This window comes from Neofelis nebulosa, chromosome 1, assembly GCF_028018385.1.
Source record: "Neofelis nebulosa isolate mNeoNeb1 chromosome 1, mNeoNeb1.pri, whole genome shotgun sequence".
Taxonomy (NCBI): Eukaryota; Metazoa; Chordata; class Mammalia; order Carnivora; family Felidae; genus Neofelis; species Neofelis nebulosa.
Window position 1 is genome coordinate 230,487,828 of NC_080782.1, and position 22,930 is coordinate 230,510,757.

General features: G+C 40.8%; 1 long non-coding RNA gene across 3 annotated transcripts; it reads right to left on the reverse strand.

The window, feature by feature from the left end:
* Positions 1–302: 302 nt before the first annotated feature.
* Positions 303–21,038, reverse strand: LOC131487214 (uncharacterized). Of its 3 annotated transcripts, XR_009249662.1 has the most exons (4): positions 20,738–20,788; positions 14,685–14,767; positions 4,102–4,348; positions 303–1,138 (listed from the first exon to the last, which is right to left on the reverse strand). It is a non-coding gene; the product is annotated as an uncharacterized LOC131487214 (long non-coding RNA). The 3 variants fall into 3 exon arrangements; XR_009249666.1 differs by lacking the exons at positions 14,685–14,767; positions 20,738–20,788 and adding an exon at positions 20,921–21,038; XR_009249667.1 differs by lacking the exon at positions 14,685–14,767 and having other exon boundaries at positions 20,738–20,815.
* Positions 21,039–22,930: the final 1,892 nt, after the last annotated feature.

The following is a 22,930-nucleotide window of genomic DNA, read 5'->3' on the forward strand; positions in this document are numbered from 1 at the left end:
GTGGAGAGGCCGTGAGTTTTCATCCTTGTAACCACACAGTCCCCAGTGTAATGTGTAATGTCAGGCTTAATATAGGTTGGATTTTAATATTCAAAACCATGGAAATAAGGTGTCTGTGCTGAGGCATCCTCACACACACTGCCAACCAATAGTGTGATTGGTGAGAATTGACCGTTTGGGATAGGAGAGGGTGGGAGGCCAGAATGCCTTCAGAACATTCTATGAATGAGGTGACCTAGGTGGAATCAATTGGAACTTCGTGGCCTAATGGAAGGGCTCAATTAACATTTGCTGAAACTGAATGAAATCAATCATTTATTTATTCATTCACTCAAAAATATTTTATTCAAAAATTGCAATATCCCGGAATAGTGCTGGAGGAACGAAAAGAAAGAAGTTGAGGCAGATATGTGAACAAAGCGTGACTATGTGATAGCGTGAGTGTCCTAATAATTCTCTGCCTAATGCGCTGTAAGGGTGCATAGGAGGAAGACACTAACTCCATGAGAAGGCATCAGAGAAGGTGTAGGAGTTGTTCGCCTGTTTTCCCTCCAATGCATCCTCTGCCCTTCTCTGTCCTCTACTGTGTGTCAGGGAGCGATATTTCCAAAGCTGTCTTGTCTCCTGGCTCCCAAGGAGGCCACTGCAGAGGCACGGTGGAGAACTGAAGGGCAAGTCGAGGGAATAAATCACTGTCTCTCTTTCCGTTCCTTTGTTTGGACGGGCATTCACTCCAGTAGCTGCTGAGTTTCCTGCATGACTCCAGGTTCCACTGGGCAGGTCCCTGTCATTCCAACGTTCTCCAAGCAGCACAGCTCCTTGGCTCTGCAAACACCATCTTCTTCCTGAACACCTCTTGCCTTTTCTAGTCTCTTGACTGTCCCCAGATAGGCTTCTTGGCTTTTCTATTGCCTGTGAAATCCATATTCAATAGTAAAAGTCAATGAAACACCTCAACTGCTCTTTCCCAACTCAGCCTTGGCTGATTGAGAAGCTTCCCACAGAAAGGCAGATTTAAAAGCTAGTACGATGGGGCTGATTCTACAGATTTCATTCCTTTTCATACTTAGTATTCTGCTACTGTCTTGCTTGTGGCTATAGGCAAAGTTTTAATTTGTCCTGGACTCATATTTCTTACCTTAAAAAAATCAGAAAAAATATAATGTATTTGGTCATCGTGGAATTCACTCATTCATTCATTCATGCATGCATGCATTTGGCAAATTTTGCTGAAGCTCTACCCCCTGGAGATGCCATGCCAGACCTAGGAATGTATCACTATCAGGAAAGATGTGATCCAGGTTGCACCACAGACAAAGGGAATGAACGATGCTTGAACCACATTCACTTTTGGAAGATGCTAGCTTTGATAACAGCACCTTAATATTCATATTTCCTTTAAAGCATTACCTTTTCCAGATCAGCATGCTTGATCCTTGAACAATGCAGGGGTTAATATGCTGACCTCCTGCATAGTTGAAAACCCACGTATAACTTTTGAGTTCCCCAAAACTTAACTACTAAGAGCCTACTGCTGACTGCCTTAACAATAACAGAAATGGTCAATTAACATATATTTTGTATGTTGCATGTGTTAAATACTGTATTCTTGTAATAAAGGAAGCTAGAGGAAAGAAAATGTTTTTAAGAAAGTCATAAGGAAAAGAAAATACATTTATAGTGCTGTACCAGAATTTATCAATCAATCAATCAATCAATCAATAAAAAGCCATGTGTAAGTGGACCCGTGCAGTTCAAACCATGTTGTTCAAGGGTCACCTGTGTTAGTAAATGACCATGTTATTGTTTGAGGATCACAAAGTCTGTGGAAATCTCTCATTAAAATTAGATGGAGGCCACAGATGTTTTTAGCTCATGCAGCTTTATAAATACAACTAAAGGAATTGTGAAATTTATAGTTTTGAATAACCCCAAAGTGATTTGCTGTAACCTTCTTAATCAACAGACCTGCAATTAGGGAACACATGCGCCCTCTTTGTGGATCACTCTGAATGAAATATGTTTGGCAAGAATTTCTTCTCAGAAACTGCTTTTGTTCAGGAATGCTTGCCCTTCCTTTATGTGCTAGGATAGGGTCTTTCACAGTGAAGAATAAATGATTATCTCAAAAGGATGAGGGATGAACTTAATCAATCCCTTATTCTGTAGGTGGGAGCATATCAAATTCATTGAATTTTGATCAGGAGAAATCTTAGTTTTATATACTTTCAGAATATAAATTTTAATATCCTCCAGAAATACATTTCAGTATCAGGAAGTTTTTCATCTTATCTAAACCTCCCAGGCTGTTCTTAGCGACGATGAAGGACAATTGGCTACAATCCTCTGTATCACAGACTGAAACCATAACTATGTGTGTATTTACTCTTCCATTCAACAAATTTTTACTGAGCATCTACTACTAAGAGTCAGGCCCTGGGATAAAATAGTGAGCAAAACCACACATGGCCCCGGAGATTTCATGGCCAAAGGATCTTTGTTTCTTATATTTTTCTTTGACCTATTTTTCCAATCGTTAATTTCTATTCATACCATCTCATTTACATGCCGTGTGGTTTTGGGTAAGCCATTAATACTGTGAAATCAGTTTTCTGAATCTGTAAAATGGGGTCAGGTGTACTACTTAGTTCACAGAGTTGTTTTGAGGCTTGAATGAGCAAATTGATGCTCAACGGCTTCTCTGAGTCTCAGTTCATTTGTTTTTAAAGTGGAAATAACATTACATACTTTCCAAAATTGGGTTGAGTATTAAGTGAACTAACATATGTGAAAGCAAAGGTACGTTGCAGTTACTAAATAAATGTTATTTCCTTCCTACCTTTTTTTTTTTTTAGTAGTACCACTAAAAGTTACAAGAAATCCTTAATATCACAGTTGATTGCCCTCTAGGGTTACCCAACCTTGCATACAGTAAGTTAAGCATCCCACTTTGGCTCAGGTCACGATCTCACAGTTCATGGGTTCGCACCCTGCGTTGGGGTCTGTGCCGACAGCTCAGAGCCTGGAGCCTGCTTTGGATTCCGTGTCTCCCTCTCTCTCTGCCCCTCCCCTGCTTGTGCTCCGTCTCTCTCTCAAAAACAAACAAACACTAAAAAATTTAACAACAACAACAACAACAACCCAGAGAGCCCTGTAAGATAAAACACAGATTTTGCAAAGCAGATAATCCATTCTCCTTCCTGACATTCTGATTAACATTTTGTGTGTTCTTAGGGCAACTCAGATTATAGTACATTTTCAATTACCTAACCGATAGAAGGGAGAAATGGTGAAAATAATCTACTATGACAGATAACCCAAACCCCGGATAGATGCAAAAATCATTAATATTCATTTATTTTAGAATGTTTGCTGATTCAATCCACGTTTATCAAAAGTCTTCCAGGCAAAGCCTTATGTTGGGTGCTATTTGTTTCAAAATAATTGTGACAACAGATTTACCCTAGCAATTGATTGGCTTGTACTTATTTTTAAATTGGTTTACATTCCTTAAGCACAGGGTGGCTGATGTTAGAAGATGGGGCAGCTCAAGGTGGAGTGGTAAGAGAAGGGTCAGGCTGAGATTAGAAATTCACTCCAGCAATAGTCTGTGTGTAATTTCACCTGTAAAATGATGACTTCCCAGAAAGAAAGAAAGTTTAGCACTTCATGAGCAGGACTTTCAGCGTGAGAGAGCCTTAAGGACATTTCTACATGACTGAGCACTACCCTCCCTCTCTATAGAGGCTGCAGTGATGACCTTCGATCATGTGCCTCCAATGGGCCATGGAGAGGGTACTGGGCACAGGATACAGATATTTCCAGTGTGAGCCTACAGGGAGCATCAGGTACTGAAAGGATGATTTAAAGGATCACCCACTTCTTCACATGATTCAACACTGGAGGATGGGATGACCAGCGAACTGTACAAAGGGAACACCAACTGATAAAACAGCAATGCATCTCTTCTATGATTTCTTTAAAATGGCCCTGGTAATTTAAGATGGAAATACCTGTTTACTGGATTTTAATTTAGTAAATTAAAATCATGCACCAAGATCATTTGGGAAATGAAGGGCAACAAAGCCAGAGTCAACTCACGAAATATGTTTTGGTCTCGACAGGGAAGCTTCTGAAGTCTGTGAAGTCTGTTTTGAGATGTCAGGGTGCTTTGGGTGTTGCTATGACCAAGTTCCAATTCTTCCTTTAGTAAACCTAGGCAGCATTTGGCAGTATCCATTCAAGAGTATACCATTCTCATTAAATGTTCTAGCAATTCAGAGTAGTGAGTTCTTGGTGTATCAGATTTGGAGTCAGAGGGAAGAACATTGAGTAGGCACTTCTGCACCTGTGGTGGGGGTAGAGATGTCATTTACATTTTGGCATAATTATTGACAAAGTTAGGGATGAATGGATGAATACGTTGATGTGGTATTTACATTTGCTGAGAATTCAATGTAGAAAGCTGATAATTAGGATATTTGGAAACACGTAGTTTTGAACATTTTTCTCTTTCACTGGGAAAGTACATGGGACACAACTAGAAGCCCTGTATAGTGGACAGGAGACTAAGAAGATATTCATAAATTTCTCTCATGCTCCCTAATCAAAATGTTCCTGTGTTTTCTTCTCAAAAATCATCACTGTATCAGGAAACACATATCTCCGTGATATCTCCTGAATCCAAATAGGATCAAATGAAATGAGTTTATTTCTCCTTGTTCAAAAATCTTTTTTTTTTTTTTTTTTGTACCAGGAAGAGATAAATATCACCAAAGGAAAATGAAGAGGAACTCAGAGGAGAATCTAATTGCCCACTTCAATCACTCCCACTCAAAATGCCTGGCTAAAAGATGGGCAGACAGAGCAGCAGCCTTTTGGCAAAAATTTTAATAAAAAGAAAGGGGAAAAATTGTTCCAGCAAGAGTTCTGTAGAAAAATGGAGACAGCTGCTGCTTTTTCTCCAGCCTGCTATCTCTTTTACCAGACCCGAAGACCATCCAGTTCTTAGTTTTAATTAATCACTTGCAGGTTTGATGGTAGAGAAAAATGGGGTTCACCTACTGCCTCTTGGCCAAGGAGCAAAGTTCCCAGAGAGGGGTGGACTACATGTCAGTCAAGGAAAAAAAAAAAAAAAAAAAAACACACTTCCAAAGAGACCAGAATGTGAATTTTTCTTAATGTTTCCTCAGTGGCTTTCATTTTCCTCACTGAGGCGACTTTGCAAGCCCTATTATCAACCCATTTTAACTTTTTGCACCCCTGTAAATTCAAACTCAGATCAACACAACTACTTTAAAGTTGTGTCCAGATCCCTCCAACATTCCGAAGCCCTCATTCAAATTCTTTCCCCTCCAGGAGGCCTTCCTTGATTAATTAAAACATCCACACTGTCTAAACTTCCTCCATCTGAGGAAGAATCCTGGGGCCGCTTTTAGACTAAGCTGGAGCAGGGCAATTGCAAGCACTAGAATGAGAGCCAAAGAAGCAAGAAAGCCAAAGGTCAGTTTTTGAAAAGTAGCTGAGTCATACTTGAATGCAATTTAAAGGCTGTAGTTAGGACTCGAGGCTGGGACTAAGAATTTGGAACTGCAGAATTAAATCAGGAACCTAGATTTCATGCTGTTTAAGAGGAAAGCGTCAGAGTATTGACCATGAAAGAGACGAACTCCCCAGAGTCCACACTGGCTGGTAGCTGGCATCAGTGGTGGAGGGAGAGTGTCGGAACCCTACAAGGTTCTTGAACTGCTTGGCTCGCACCAAGCACTAATTAATGCATTTTCTGTTTTCTTACGTAACCCTACAAAAAACCCAGGGGCTTCTGGTGTCTTAAGGAGGTCAAGTTGGAGAAGGTCAGTTAGTGTTAACGTAGAAATAAAAAGGAAATCCATTTTTTTTTACCTGCCTCTATTAAAGAACTTTCAAGGGGATCCGATTCTACATTGACTGCTCCTTTTTAATTGTCCAAGACCCTGCAGCCTTTCTCATCACAAACTCCAAACTTCCTTCACTGCTCAGCCTGAGATTTTCTTCACTCTGTTCCCCTGGCAGGAGTCCTTCATTATGTACCTAGTGAAACCTCTCGACTATTCTTACAGGTTTCTTCTCAGTCTTCTGTTTGGTCCTCTCAACCCATTGTCCAGATTCTACATCAGACAGATCAAGGACCTGGACTAGCCCAGCCTTGTTAGCAGGCAGGAAGTTGGGGAAGAAGGCGGCAGGCTGTGCTCATTAGTGAGTCTTGGCTCCCGCTCAGCTTTTTGTCTTTTATGTTCCCCTGCATCGATCCTCTTGTTTTTGATGAGCCCTGCTTTTCTGACCCCAATAAAATAGTCTGTCCCATCACTTTGGCCTTTCCAGATTTGAATTCCTAGAGGATAAGGTCTAAAATATTAGGCACTTTCGAATCACTTACCGTGTGATGCAAATAAGCTACTTGTAATCAGAATGACAGTGGGGAAGATTAGATCTGAAATGACTTAGAGAAAAGTGGAAACGCAGGGCTGAATCTCATTGGGTAGGTGTCCAGTTGAGTCAGGGGCAGTAAGAAGGATTGAAGACACTGGCATATCTACTCAACTTCTTAATGATCTTTTCACAGTAACCCATTTGCTTTGAGGACTGCGTAAGGTAGTGTTGTTATAGAAACATAATCCCGAATATAGGGAACATTTAGGGAGGAATATTAATAATAGATACCATTTACTGAAAATTCACTACATGCTAGACTCTATTACATACTTTGATAGTTCTTATAATAGACCTAAAATGTAGCTATTTATCTATCCCCATTTTACAGTTATAGATGCTGAACCTCGTTCTGAAGAATTTATCTAAGGTCATGCAATGAATAAATGACAGAACAGTAAATTAACCTCATGCTTTCTTCACCATTAATCTGGATTCACAAATGCACCTACCCATACACAGAACACATGCCTCATGTGACTACATGTACCAGATACAGGACACATGCACAGCATGTATAGTACATATTTATATACCTACTTATTTATACCTAGAACTATATGTGTGTCAGACCAAATAGAACTACTAAGAATACAAAGAGGCAGTGGGTTAATATTGTTGTGACCAAAGGGATCAAATTTCATCTGAAACAAAATTCAGTTTTATAGGAGGTTTTCAAAAGGACAGAATTATCAATTATTTTGGTTTATCCTCACATGCTATCACTGCAGTTACTCATTTTTCTTGTAATGTGAATTTTATAACTAAACTTAAGGAAATAGTTTTCCATTTAACTTAAAGATATCCACGGGGTATGTGAACTTGATTTTTAAAGTGGGGGAAGGTAAAAGATAAAAGCAGAGCGTGGAATGTGGGCATGGGGGGAGACCAGAAAGGCTCATGTCTTCATTCAATTCTGTGTCAGTTACGACCACCCCTTCCATACCCAACACATAGCAAACGTGTTACTGAGAAGGTGGATGTGAAGTCTCCATGTTCCAGGAGCTCATCTTCTGATAAGTCAACAATGAATAAATGTGATTGGTGCTCAACGTTCTCAAGCCATGGGACTGCAAAGGAGAGAGCAACTCATTCTATAGATATACGGATGGATTGAAAAGGAAGTTTTCTGCTGTGTCATAGGATGGAAAGGCATTTTAAAAATGGAGAACAAGAGGCGCCTGGGCGGCTCAGTCAGTTAAGCATCTCCCTCTTGATTTCGGCTCAGGTCATGATCTCATCATCATGAGATTGAGCCCTGCATTGGGCTCCATGCTGAGTGTGGAGCCTGCTTAGCGTTCTCTTTCTGCCTCTCCCTCTGCTCCTCCCCAGTTTGTGTACACACGTGCAAGCTCTCTCTCACTCTAAAAAGAGAGAAAAAAGAAAGAAAGAAAGAAAGAAAGAAAGAAAGAAAGAAAGAAAGAAAGAAAGAAAGAAAGAAAGAAAAGGAAGGAAGGAAGGAAGGAAGGAAGGAAGGAAGGAAGGAAAGAAAGAGAAGGAAAGAGAGAGAAAGAAAGAAAGAAAGAAAGAAAGAAAGAAAGAAAGAAAGAAAGAAAGAAAGAAAGAAAGAAGAAAGAAAAGTTTAAAAAAATGGAGAACAGAGGATAGGACAGTTGGGAGTTCCTGCATGAGCAAAGGTAGGGAGTTGCAGAACAGGCAGTGCTTGCAGAAAAACAAAGTAATTAGCTAGTTGACTACTTGGGGTTGGACAATAGGTATGGACCAAAGGAAAGCAAGTGGGATTAAAAATGTCTGGGGCCCTGCTGGAAATAGATACATTCATGTATTCTTCTGGTTCTCAAGGAAAACATGGAAGCTGTCTTCTTTGGATCAATATTGAAAAGTTGGCACAGCTAGAGGAATTTTATTTGTTTAATAATTGGGCTTCACTGTCTCTCTCACTAGCTGAGAGAGGAGTTAGTTTCTTTTATAGTTAGTTTCTTTAAATATTAGTTTCCATGACTTCATTAACAAGTTGCTAAAAGAACAGACATTTATTTTCTTACAGTGGTGGAGGACAGAGGTCCAAAATGATGTTAGAGGTCTAAAACCAAGGTGCCAGCAGGGCTGGTTCCTTCTGGAGGCTCCCGAAAAGAATCAGGTCCTTGTCTCTTCCAGCTTCTGACGGCTGCGCACGTTCCCTGGCTTGTGACCACATCACTCCAATCTCTGCTCTGTCACATTGCCTTCTCGTCTCTACTCAAATCTTCCCTCTTTCTCTCTCATACAAGGACACTTGTGATTACATTTGTGGAAGATCCTGGCAAGCTCTCTATATCCAGATCCTTAATATAATCACCCTGCAAGGTTCTTTTTGCCATATAATAATTACAAACTCCAGGAATCCAGACGTGGTTGTCTTTGGATACCGTTATTCAGCCTACCGCAAGCATCTTGGCCTCTCAGTTCTTTGGTCCTTCCCAGATGGACTGTTTGTGTCTCCAGACACTGCTGAGATGTGTTTGGCTCCTTGGGCTGCACATTTCTCTTTCAGTGAACTCTGCAGCCATCTGAACCAATCGTGGCCTTGAGGTCTGCGTCTCTTCTGTGGAGGGTAGAATCTGGCTGAATGATCCTTGAATGACAGGATTTGATGTAAATAACATGGGGCAGGGAATGGCAGCTGCTGATAGCTAAGCAATGCCAGCAATGAAAGGATCAGAACACATGGAAGAAGGTGCTAGGACATGTTGAAAATTCGGGTGCTTGCTGTTGGTACAGGGCCAGATCGATAAGAACAAGGGACAGAGAAAGGGCAGCTTTGCAGACAAATTTCTGCAGACATCAAAGTCCCTCTTTCCAGTTTTGCCCTGGAGCCATCTTCTTTTGTTGTTTTTCCCTGCCCACGTCCGATCTGTCACACTAGCCTGCTGGTTCTGTCTCTTTACATCCTGTGTCTATTCTTTTCCCATCTGATCATTTACATCTACGAGGCTCTGATTCCCTGACCTGGTCCATGAAAACCTGAACTCCTCATGTTCGCCACTCAAGCCTCTCTGGCAATCACACCAGCTGCATTTCTCTCTTCATTTGTCTTGCTGGTCTCTTTTCTGTTTCAGTGCAAATGATCAATCCCTATCGTTTTCTCCAGGGACCCTTCCCTCTTACCTTTATCTCAAGGCATGGTTGAGCTCCCTATTTGGGAGCTGGGAAAACTATCTTGCCTAGTTTTCCTTATGTCATCGTACATAGTACTTCTCTTTCTTTTCAGTGGTCGCATTTTCTGGCCTGCCTGCCTTCCACATCTCTGGAAATTTCGTGACACGGCAGCCCCTAATCCCATCAACATTGGCTAAAATACCACCTTCTCCACTAGCTCTGTAATTAAATGGAGAGTCAGTGTGGTGCAGTCTTCCAGCCGCAAGGGCACTGAGTACTTTCACTTTATACGTCATTGGGTGGTGGTAAGGCTGGAATTATACGGCACGGGAGCTTAGAATAATGTGGGGATGTAGGAAGCACTCAGTAAACATTAGCAGTTGTCATTATCATCATGATTACTGGTTAGTTCCCTTAGTTTTACACTAAAGATCAGTTCTTTCTCACATTATTGATCAGTTAATATATGTAGATCCGTTCTTTCTAGTTTGCCTATCTTGTCCATTTTTGTAGCAAGTCTATATCAGTACAGACTACTTTTGAAAATGTGTTCTGCAGAGGCGTCTGGGTGGCTCAGTCGGCTAAGCGTCCGACTTCGGCTCAGGTCATGATCTCACAGTTTGTGAGTTTGAGCCCCGCATCGGGCTCTGCTGACAGCTCAGAGCTCAGAGCCTGGAGCCTGCTTCGGATTCTATGTCTCCCTCTCTCTCTCTGCTCCTCCCCTGCTCATGCTCGGTCTCTCTCTCCTTCAAAAATAAATAAAAAATTAAAAAGAAAAAAGAAAATGTGTTCTCCAGTTCAATGACTAATGTTTTGATTAGTGTCTAGCACAGGACAAAGCCTTTAAGGACATTTATGAAGAATCGCTCAAATATGATAATTCTTTAAAAAGAAAGATTCTAAAGAAGAAAAGAAACTATCGATGCCTCACACCACCTTCATCACGTGCTCTAATCGTTACCATAATCCAGAGCCATCAGTACACAGAGACGGCGGAAGTGACAATTTATCATGAGAGTTGGGACTGAGCGTTCTGACTTGATTGGACTTATTCTCTTAACCAATGCCAACTGTCAGGGATAAAAGGATGGCTCATATAAGCAACTTGAATTTCAAAAGTGGTTTCTGTCTTCCTGATCTGATATGTAAGTTTATCACCCGATCAAGTGAGAAAAAGACCTGTTTAAGGTTATGTCAGGTGATACTGTTCTTCAGATTGAACTGAGCATTCTCCTGATCCAAATCTATCAATGTGTAGACCTTCTGTTCATTTGTATTCACTCCCTAAGAGTGTGCCATATGCACTTACAAAGAAATACACATCTATATCTGTAGGAGAGGGCCAGGCATCTCTGAAAAGAAGCCAGCCAGAAGGAAAAGGATGGATTCTGTCTACCTTGCTCACCAATGCATGGCATGAGGCACAACATGATGAACACATTGAAAGTGTGTCATAGAGGGGTGCCTGGGTGGCTCAGTTGGTTAACTATCTAACTCTTGATTTTGGCTCAAGTCCTGATCTCACAGTTTGTGAGATTGAACCCCATGTCAGGCTCTACACTGGCAGTGCAAAGCCTGCTTGGGATTCTCTCCCTCCCTCTCTCCCTCTGCATCTCCCTTGTGCTCTCTCTCTCTCTCAAAATAAATAAATAAACTTAAAAAAAAAATAAAGTGTGTCATTGATAAATGAACAAGTGAATGAACTGACAAGTCCAGGGACCGTGGAGGAGACATGACTTCTCTTCCTTTGAATATGAGAACACGGTTCCTCCTTGTCTATCCTCTACTGTAGGTCAGGTTGAGCACAACTTCGGAGTGTCTTCTCTGTAGAAGTCTGCTTAGGCCTTGAGGCCCCTAAAGGGAGGGGTGGAACAGGGAGTATCACCGTTGCTCCATCCTCTCTCTTCAAGGTCCACAAGGGCTAACTTATGATGCATTAGCTCATTAAAGCCTTTATTCTAATGTAGTTACTATGCCTTTATTTTCTCCTTAAAGTGCAAATTATGAAGATTGCTTGTGTGAAAACTGACCTTTTTTTTTTTTCTTTACAAAATGTTTCCATACAGTCAACATGCCTTTGCAGTGTCATTTAGAAATATATTTGAGGCATTAAAAATCAAAGAGAACTAGCATTATTTCTCTCTCATTTTCTGGAACAAAATTCCTACCCTTTTTTAAAAGGTAAAAAAATAATACATTTCTATACCATCCCCCAAAACAGTTTTTAGAAATACTTACCAGGTGCCAAGTAGTACTTGGTAGTGGATATTTGTTGGGATTAGCTGCCCAGCAACCACCTAGCTTTTCTACTTGGAAAGAATCCCATAGAAGTTGAAGGGAGACAGATATTAGGTTTAGTAGCTCCTTGGCTGCTAGAAGGTAAACACATGAACATACCTGGTCCATCCAGTGCCCTCACCAGGGCATAGAATCCAGAGCCTATAATGTAAATACCTGAGAACAGCTTGGAAGTCTGGCTGACTCGCAGCGATGGTGCTCTGGTAAGTTGCAGGCCTCTATGGTAGCAGCATCCTGTATTCAGTAGGTGCTCGTGGTATCCATGCCCATGGTGATGATGCACAGTAAACCACAACGGTGACCGCAGCCTCCTGGCCACGTTCCTTAGAAGGCACAATTGAGGTTGTGTTTCTGGCTGCCTGGACTTTTCATGGCTCCTGACTTCTTCAAATCTGGTTTTAAAGCCTTCTCACTGATACTGGAAGAAGATGGTCTTCCAAAAGTTTCAGTGCAAATCAAATGACATTTATCAAAATTCAATGAGAAAATATGGTACCTAGCTCCTAGGCATTTATAGTTACAGATAAGCCTGTCTTTCAACAACCTTAATAACATATGTAAAAACGAAGATTCACAAATCCAATAAATTAAATGTGAGTATTTCTTTCATCCTAAAGGTTTTCTATAAATTGTTAACTCCCCTGTGGATTCCGAATAATGTAAGGGACATATAGGCAATGCATTCAAATAAATATAGCTATCAAAATAGCCCACAAGAGGACACATTTAGTTAAAAAAATATGTAGGGTTGCAATGGCAAAATGGCAATCTTGCATTCAGATGTCAAAATCTGAATTTGTAGGGAGGATGAGCAGATCTGAATTGTGGAGACTTGAAGCTCTTCTCCAGCCCCTGGTCTTCTCAGAACAACTGCTCTTTAGGCCTTTCCTCTTACGCTCGGATTCCTGGATCTGAACCTCTTCAATTCAGCTGACAACACAATCCATCCTTTGAACAAAGCATTGCGGTATTTACCTAAGGACAGGGTAGAAGTGGTGGTTGTGGGGTTTATAGTTCATTTTAGAAGCACCGCCTTTCTTGATTTGCCTTCATACTGCGAGCGCTTTGTTCCTCTTCGAAAAACATGTACTTATCATATTTCACTGTAATCAAGGAACCAAAAATAGTTCTGAAATGGGCTTAGCATCTTTACTCCAGGTGTGGAGTTTCTGTTGTTCTTTTCTGTCTTCAGGCCATGGTGTAAGAATCCACCTGGATGTTTAGATTTCTGCGGCAATGTCAGATGGTATGAATTCATCTGCACCCACCTAGTCGATATCTTAATTTTTAAACTATCTTAGAGAGAGATCCTAAGAGGAAACCAATCAATGGTGAAAATGAAGAAACATGACTCTAATAATGGATAGCACTTCACTTTACTACATGGAAATTTGAAAGTACTATTAACAAGAGTGGTAAATGAAAAGTATAGTCTGTGTTGTATTTGTGGTTTTCTTAAGCCTTAAATGATCCCAGATTTGGGGGAGGAGAAAGCGAAAGGGAAGTTCACTAAGCTCTGACATTTACATTTCTCCCAGTCTCTGTGCCTAAGAAAAATTTCCTGTTTAAAAATGTGTGCAAAAATCCGTATATATAAGTGAGCATATACTTATAGCTGAAGAACCTTGTCTTGATAACTTTAAAATATCAACTTTTAAAAATGCTGAGTTGACTGCAATTTCTGAAGCTTTAAAGGCAAATTTGGCATTGCTGGAATCTTCATTGTGCTTCTTCTGGGTGATGAACTGATTCTTCTCTGAAACTCAACCTTCTTCTGTCGAGCCCCTTCATGGCTTCCAAGCACTTTTACAAAACTTTGCTCTGGGTAAGTTGAAATCTTTGGATGACCACGTTCTTTCATTCCTTCCCTGCTACCTATAAGCTGCCCTCCTCCCAAATTCAAAAGAGCAGGGACTCTCCTACTCTCCAGCGTCGGCACTGTGAATTCATGCCCTCTGCTTCCCCAGAGACTCCTCCATCAACCACCTCTCTTTTTTCTTTAGCCTCCCTTTACTACTGACACCCCCTTCTTATGCCTCCCTCACTCTTAACATAGAAACATATAGTCAGTTATCCCTCATGTGAGAGCCAAAACGCCAACATTTTATTAAGCCCTAAACATTCTCTGTGTCAGCTCTTTGAGGGACAAACCCAGCCCTGCTCTGTCTCTTACTCACTCTGACCCTGTGGTCTGACTTCCAATCCCACCCGCTGCGACAAGGCTCTGACACAGGCCCCCGATTATCCACAATCATGGAAGCAGCAGACTCATCCCAGTTCATATCTCACTAGATCTGCCTTATATTTGATCCTAAAGGTCACAACCTCAAATTAAAAACTCTCCTTGGGGAGCCTGGGTGGCTCAGTTGGTTAAGCATCCCACTTAGGCTCAGGTCAGAATCTTGTGGTTTGTGGGTTTGTGCCCCACATCGGGCTCTGAGCTGACGGCTCAGAGCCTGGAGCCTGCTTCAGATTCTGCGTCTCCCTCTCTCTCTCTGCTCATCCCCTGCTCACTTGTGTTCTGTTTCTCTCTCTCTCAAAAATAGATAAACATTAAAAAATTTTAAAAAGTCTCTCCTTCATTGGCTCCTCTGGCATTTCTCTCTTAAGGTTTCCATGCTTCCCCTCTGACCTCTCTTTACCACGTATAGATTTATTGTTTTGGGCCAAACTTTTGGTATTCCCCAGGATTATGTCCTTAACACTGCCCTCTCCCCTTTATGTTTCCCACCAAAGCCCATGGTTTCATTTATGACCGATACTCTGGTGATCCCCTAATCCATATTGTTTATAGATCTTTCTGTCAGCCTCCAGCTCACATTTTCTGTAATGTGTGAGACATGTCCAAGACTTAATTTGTTACACTGTTGCTCCAATCCTAACTTTGCATCCTCCAGTGACCCTAGGAGGAAACAAAGACACAGCTTAAAACATCTTAGATATTTTCTGCATTGACCCTGATTCCATCATGCTTCCCATCTGTTACTAATTCCTATATTCTGCCTTAAGCCAGATTCTCTGTAAACCACCATCTCTTTCTTGACCATGGCCATTTCTCTAGTCTTAGTTTCAGGACCATATTCCTTCTCCTCTTGACCACTGTAACAGCTTCCTGAGAACTGGTTTCCGCCCTGCCTCTACTCCCTCTACTGCAATGCTCTTTACTGCTGCCATAGCAGTGTTTTCTGAATCACAAAACTGCTTATGTGACTCCTTTGTTTGAAAACTGTAAATGTCCCACATCCTTCATAGAGTTTTCAGGATAAAGAGCCAATCGCTTAGTTTAATGTGCAAGGTCTTTGTGTTTTAGACTCCTCTCTTCTCTGTACGATGTTTCCAAAGTTTGTTTCTAGGAACACAGGGGGAAAGAGGGAGAGGGGTTCTTTTTTCCCACTGAAGGCCTTTGATATGTTAATGTGCACTATTAGTCTACCAGAGGTGATACAGTTTATAACCATACGGTGTTTCCTCAAATTGTTTGGCGGAGGCATCTTTTTTTCCAAGGACACTTGCCCTTGGACACTATAGTCTAGCCAAATGGAGATTCTTGAGGTTCCCAGGAAATATACTTTTTTTAAATATGAAATTTATTGTCAAATTGGTTTCCATACAACCCCCAGTGCTCATCCCAACAGGTGTCCTCCTCAACGCCCATCACCCACCCTCCCCTCCCTCCCACCCCTCATCAACCCTCAGTTCATTCTCTTATCATTTGGCTCTCTCCCGTGAAAATATGCTTTTTTTTCACCTCTGCCTCACACAGGCATTCCCCTCTGCCTACCATATCTTTTCCTGATGGTTCCTATTTTTTTTTGTAGGATTAGTATCACTGCCTCTGAGCATTCCTCCCTGCTTGTCTTCACCTCCTGGATCTGATTTTGAACTTGTTCCCCCGTGTGCCTGTTAAACTTCAGTCAAAGTGTATACGATGTATTCACACCTGACTCTGTAACAGTCAGACTGTGCCCTATTTCACTTTGTGTCATAGGCATCAATATATATTGCCTGGCACAGAGTAGATGTTCAATAACTGCTGGATTTAAAGTGAATAAATGGGTTGGGTTGGAGAGGAGGCAAATGTGCCCCAAGATATGTTATTCTTGTGGAAAGGTTTGTGATCAGGACAATGGCTGAAACCAGCTGTGCGCTTCTTAGAAGGGGAGGGCTGGAATGTAAGGGGGGAGAGTAGAGAGAGCTTAGGGAGAGAGGGAACAAATGTCCTGCTGGAGGAACTGGATTGGGGCCTTGCTTCCCTGCTAATCTATAATAGATAATTTAACAAAATCAGATTTTTAAATGACTTTTGTCTGATCATTAAAAAACATTTACGTTTGTTATGGAAAATGTGGAAGTCGCAGGGAAGCACAGTGAAGAAAATATTACCATTACTAAAAAAAAAAAAAATCGTTCTTAAGATCCAGGATGAAGTTGCCACTCAGATCAGCAAAATTGAATTATACTAACATTATTTTGAGACATGCTTTTCTTCATTTAATGATGGGCTATAATCATTTTTCCAGGTCATTTTATATTCTTACACAATGTGATTTTTAATAACCGCAGTGCATTCCATTGTATGCTTCCTCCAACTTTGTTTGATCATTAATTATTATTGGATATTAGGCTGTTTAAAATTTTTTTTTTTTAATTTTCTTTTTCAACGTTTTTTATTTATTTTTGGGACAGAGAGAGACATAGCATGAACGGGGGAGGGGCAGAGAGAGAGGGAGACACAGAATCGGAAACAGGCTCCAGGCTCCGAGCCATCAGCCCAGAGCCTGACGCGGGGCTCGAACTCACGGACCGCGAGATCGTGACCTGGCTGAAGTCGGACGCTCAACCGACTGCGCCACCCAGGCGCCCCATAGGCTGTTTAAAATTTTTTACTACTTTAAATAATATCACGATGAAGGTACTTGTACTTAAGAAATTTCTGGGTCAAAGGGTTTGTACATTCTGATGATTCTGATTGCAATTTGTCTTTTAGAAAGATGATATCAATTTGTACTTTAATCAACAGTATATGAGAGTGATAATTTTCACTCATTCTCATCAATTGGATTCCAAAAAGAATTCTCTCCTATTTGGGAGATAAAAAATGGTATCTCCCTTAATTTCAGGTTGGTTTTTTTTTGTTATTAATGATATTACAACTTTATTCATTAAATTTTTGACCATTTGTATTTTTCCTTTATAAAATGTCCTTTGTCCATCTCTATTGGGCTATATATTTTGATTTTATGGATGAATATGTAATGTGGATTAATTACTAAATTACCTTTTGAAACACAAATTAGTGTTATTAAAATAGTTAATGATAAATATTACAGATGTTCTAAAACTAAAAATTTAGATGTCAGTAAATCCTTAAAACTAGATGGAAGGCATTTAGTCTTGGTAGTTCTCAAGAATGAAATTGTAGAATTTTTGGCCAATTAATTGCTTCCCTCTCATCTGTGTTCCCAGAATATACTTTATTTTATATTATATTTTTATTTTATTTTTTTAATTAAACATGTTTTTTAATGTTGATTCATTTTTGAGAGACAGAGAGAGGACAGAGCATGATCAGAGGAGGGGCAGAGAGAGAGGGGGACACAGAATCCAAAGCAGGGTCCAGGCTCTAAGCTGTTAGCACAGAGCCCAACGTGAGGCGGGAACTCATGGACCGGGAGATCATGACGTGAGACAAAGTCGGCCACTCAACTGACTGAGCCACCCAGGTGCTCCCCAGAATATATTTTAAATCATACCATATGCAAGTATTCTTAATTATGTTTTGACCAGCATGCTCTGTGTGGGCCTTTGAGTGAAGGACCACAGTCTTTGGATTTAGAAAAAGCTGGGTTAGAAGCTCCACTTTTATAGTTTGTGAATTTGAAATTCAGTCTCCCTAAAGTTAAGTTTGTTTTATTTTCTGTAACAAATCGGCTTAACAAACAATTGGGTTAATATCTTTGACACTGGGTTAGTGTTTAAGTGAGATATGATAGAAAAGGAGTCTAGGTCAATACTTAGAACATAGTAGATGTGCTATAATGAACCTAATAATAGTATTTCGTGATTGTTTACTATATATGATCTGGACAAAAAAATAATAATAGTGCACAAGCTTTGGCAAAACTCTGCCTCATCCACACTAAGGAAGAGTCTGTCTTGCCAGCTTTGTTCCTGGCTCCATGTCTAAGCCTGGAGGTTTTGTGAGATCAGTTGGATGACAGACCAGACTACAGAATTACAGTGAAAAAGGTGCTGAAGAAGGATCTTCATGAGGCTGTGAGGCGACTGAGCCTCTGGCTGAAATAAACAGGCAAGATCTCCTGGCTCCAGAGCCTCTGTCCTTGCCAAATTTAATATATTTTAAACCAAATTTTTTATATATTTCCTAGACTGAGTTCCCTTCCCAATAATCTAGTTTCTGTGAGCAGCGTCCCTTTGGATTCATCTCTATTTCCACTCTTTTCTTTAATTTGTCATCCTGTTGAGCTTTCTGAAATGTTTGTTAGAATCTCCCTTTCTGCTCCCATGTCTGCTGCCTAGTGTGGGTCCTCATCAATTTTGATTTGGGCAAATGCAGCTGCCTGCTTTCCTGTCTCCCAACTGGAGACCCTCCATGACATGATTGCTCGTCATCTATGTCAAATCCAAGTCCTCTTGTTCTCTTAAAACCCTGTCATTTTGTTACCAGGTTTGGATCCTTAGACCCAGCAATTATACAAACAAGGTTGGGCCCCAAATTTAAAAGCACTGGCAAGTCTTTACTGGGGCAACAGCTGCAGCGGAAGGGAGACATGATCACGACAAAGGTGCCAGATGGACTCCCTGAACAACAGCGGGAAAATACAGGGAGTTGGGCACACAGGAACAGTTGACAAAACATGCGTATTCATACATCATATATTGCATTTGCATGTTAAGTCTTCACCTCTGGGGATGATTTTTAGCATTGTAATGAGGGGAAATGTCTGTGAAAAGTCACACTTGGCAGCATATTGTCTTGGACTAGTTTGAAGGGTCTAGGCTTGCTTCTTGGCTGGTGCTTTGCTCTGCAAGAAAAAGCAATAGCTGCCAGCAGGTTGTTCTGCAAGAAAAGTGATAACAGTCACCAGGGAGTGTCCCTGGTGCATAGGAGCTTGTTTCCCGGATCCCTGACTCTCTCATCAGTTTGGCCCCTATATTCATTGTATTCAGTCACACTTTTTCCTACTATCCGGTGTGACCTTTCTGTCCTGCAGAACACAAATCATGCTTATTTTTGGTGCCCCTGGTGCTCTTCCTTCTGCTCAGAGCAACCTATCAAAATCCTGAGCACCTCTCAAGGCTTAGCTTGCGTTCTTTCCTCCATGAGGCTTTCTCAGATTTGTGTCTTACTTTTCTGAGTCCCTGTTCCCTGATAATTACATTTAAGGTCAATGGTTTTTGTGTATCGGTTTTTTCTCTGCAGCTCTGCTGTGGAGACTCTGGAGGGAATGCTCATCTATACACATCTATGGCTTTTCCAGTGACTGGTCCAGGTCTGGTACACATACTTTCTATCAATGCCTTATGAATAGGATGTGGCTGCAATGGGACAGCCCCAGACTGTCAGGGTCCTTTCTGCCCCCGAGCCTTCATTTGCTGCTGGGAATGCTCCCTCCCTCTAGCACATCCTGTACAGTCCTTGATGATCTGCCGATCTTTCTTGCCAACCACAGCTCTTTCTCCTTTTCCTCTCCCGAAGATTTTTCTGGTGTATATTGATCTCCACCCTTCCTACTCTGCGCAGCACAAATTGTCATCTCTATCCTTTTTGACACTTAACTGTATGCTGTTGGTTATAGCCACATCAGTACTTCATGTTTGGTGAGCTGTGAGCATTTTCTACTTTGAGAAGCCTGGGGCCTGTTTTCAGGCTGAGGAGCCTCCTTATGTTTCCCTTCTTCCACTCTCAGGCCCTAGGGATAACTCAGCCTTTCTTTTGTCTTTGCAATAACCTCTACCTACTTTATTTCTTGGGTTCTTTTACTATTAACACTGGCTGAAGAGTCAGCCCCTTGTATTATGCAAACAAGCATAGAGTTCTTTTAAATTTTTAGGGCTCAGCTAATAACTAAAGGGAATATGAATTTGAGGGAAAATACAGGGATGCTACACAGATACACAAAATAAGCTACACAAATATAAGGAATAATATTATGTTTATAATATTTTATTTATCATTTCTGATAGTTTACCAGCTGCAACCCAGAAAGGCTGCTTATCTCTAGCATTTTTCTTGTAATTGAATAACTTAGTTACTTGCACGACAGTTTACTATGCATAAGGCACTGGGATAGCACTGAGATTGGCAGATGGATAAGACAGAATTCCTGCCGTTAACCTACAAATATGCTCAAGCCCTTGTATTGGAAAAAGTACCAGATTCTCCTTACACCTCCTCATTTCTTCAGAACCTACAACGTAGGTCTTAAAAGTCCCATTTTTCCATTGAGCTCTTTAGTCCTTAAAGTATAATTAGAGGGGGAATAATAGGCTCTAACTAGCGTCTTATAGTTGCAACTTCATCATAACTATAAAATGTTGGAACTGGCATTTTTAATATGAATGGTGGAAGCTATCCATGGACATGAGATTTATCATTCTAAGTAATTCTCTTGGGAGTCTACACATTTATTTCACTGATGTTGTTCTCGTTAAAAAACATTTTTTAGCATCTTTTTAGATATTGTTTTCAAACCAATCTGATCGCCATTTAGGCAAATTATACCCAACACATTTTAGCTGCACTTAATTTTGTATCCTAAATAGTAGACTCTAGCTTAATCACAAAACTTATTTTTTAGACTCAGCTTAGAATAACTTCTGGTTATTTCCAAAAAATATACATACATACCCCCAGATGGTAAAAATTTGGCACTTTGGGGTAGATCTCGCACAAAATGTGCTTGTAGTTCTAAAAACAGATCATCAAATGGAATTCTCCGTAGGTTCTGAGCAAGGACAGAATGATTAAACTTTGTGTAAAGCTTCCCAAAGGGGTCATTTTGATTGACAATGCCATGCTAGGTTGGGTTACCTGGAGATAGACTTTGAGACGTAAAGTTGCCTGCAGAGCGCGTCCTGGGAAATGCTCTTGGGAGCACTTCTTTACCCTGTAAAGAAGTGAGAAAAGTAGGACTGGGTAGAAGGGAGAAGCCGACTCTCAGCACAACTGTTGCATAGATACAAGGATTTAGGATTCTAGAAGACCATAAAACATTCCAATAAGTCATATGCCCTGAATATCACTCAAATTATACAAAAGACTAAGGCAATTTAGTAAGGAGTGTTGCTTCATGGATACGATATACACTGATCTGACAGTAAGCTTCTCATTTGATAAATGTAGGCCTACTAATACAGATCGAATTATGCCACTTAATAAAATGGTCAACAAAGGGCAGCCAGTTAGAGAATCCCAATGTAATTTAAATTTCTTAAGTAGATCGCAATTTTATTATAATTACAGGAATTATTTCTCAGTTTCTCTACTTAAGTTGGTCCAATTTTATTGTTTGAAGTATATTTTGATTAACATTGAATCTACACCAGCAGGTTTATGTGGAGAAAGGAGAAAGGAATCTATGCTAATCAGTTCAGTTGGGCTCAACCAATGCCTGGAGTAAGGGGCAACTGAACTCCTGTCTTAGCATTAGCATTTCAGTAAAACCCTCAGCCTGACTGATGCTTGTTACTTCGCTGAACAGATAATAGCTGAATGAATAAATGAATAAATAAATAAGTGTATGTTATTTTACTGGTTCCAATTTACTCTCAAACAAGAAAGAGCACCATGAATGGTCAGCCTGCAACTTCAGGCTGTGTAGATAGGATGCTCTATTAGAACTTGTCTGGCTAAGTGAGCACAGGGGAACTTTAGTCCCTAAATCTGATAAATCAGGGTGCTGTCTTGATTGCAGGGCCTTCCACCATATCCACAAATTCTTTATCAAGTCCCCTTTCACCCAGGTCTCCTGTGCTTCCCTCTATGTGCATATACCTCCCTCGTAGCATTCAGGGATCCGTGTGTCCATTTATCCCCACACTGGTTTCTGAGCTACTCAGTGGAAGCAACAGCTAACTACTACCCGAATCAGATGATAGGGATTTTAATAGCTTCACTTTATAAATGAGAAAGAAACACTAGAACTTTCTCAAAGTCTGACAGCTACTCAGAGATGGAGCCATGACTCAAACTCATGACATTGTATCTCTCCTTACCTGTGTCTGTAGAGTTATGTCCTAATCATGTCTGTATCTCCAATATGAAGAGAGTGCCTGACACATAAAGGACCTATAACAGATAATTTTCAGCTGCCCAAGTAATTGAAAGTTCCCTTTAATAAACTCAGCCATCTTAAAGAATATAATAGCTATACTTTTTTTAAAGTTTATTTACACTTGAGAGAGAGTGTGTGTGTGTGTACATGGGAGAGGGGCATAGAGAGAGAGGGTCAGAGGATCTGAAGCGGCCTCTGTGTTGACAGCAGTGAGCCCGATGCAGGACTTGAACTCACGAACCGTGAGATCAGGACCTGAGCTGAGGTTGGACACTTAATTGACTGAGCCAACCAGGCGCCCCAAGGAATATAATTGACTATAATCTACATAGGTTTTCTTGTCCAACCGAAGTTGTATCCCACACAGACAATCCAGCATATTCTCTGTCCCTGTTGTTCTAACTTCTGAGACACAGGCACTATTACTGACTCTGAGGAAGTATCCTTCCAACCTGTAACAAGATCCAATCTTTTCCCCTAGAGTTAGAAATCCCAGTGGAGAGACAGACCTCTTTTGGGAGAGGGGTAAGGAAAAAATGTAACTATTCATCTGGTAGGTACCAGAATTCTACATGGCCTTTCAAATCATTCATTTACCCTTTCATTTGTCCCCTTTCCTCATGAGGTCTATTACCAATCACCATAATGGTAAGAATAATCCCTGGTGCATTTGTAGGAGAGCACATGAATAGGGAATATTAACATTAATTCTCAGTGCAGACTTTACTATTAGGGCCGCTGATTTGCTAATGAGTTGATAGGCTGAT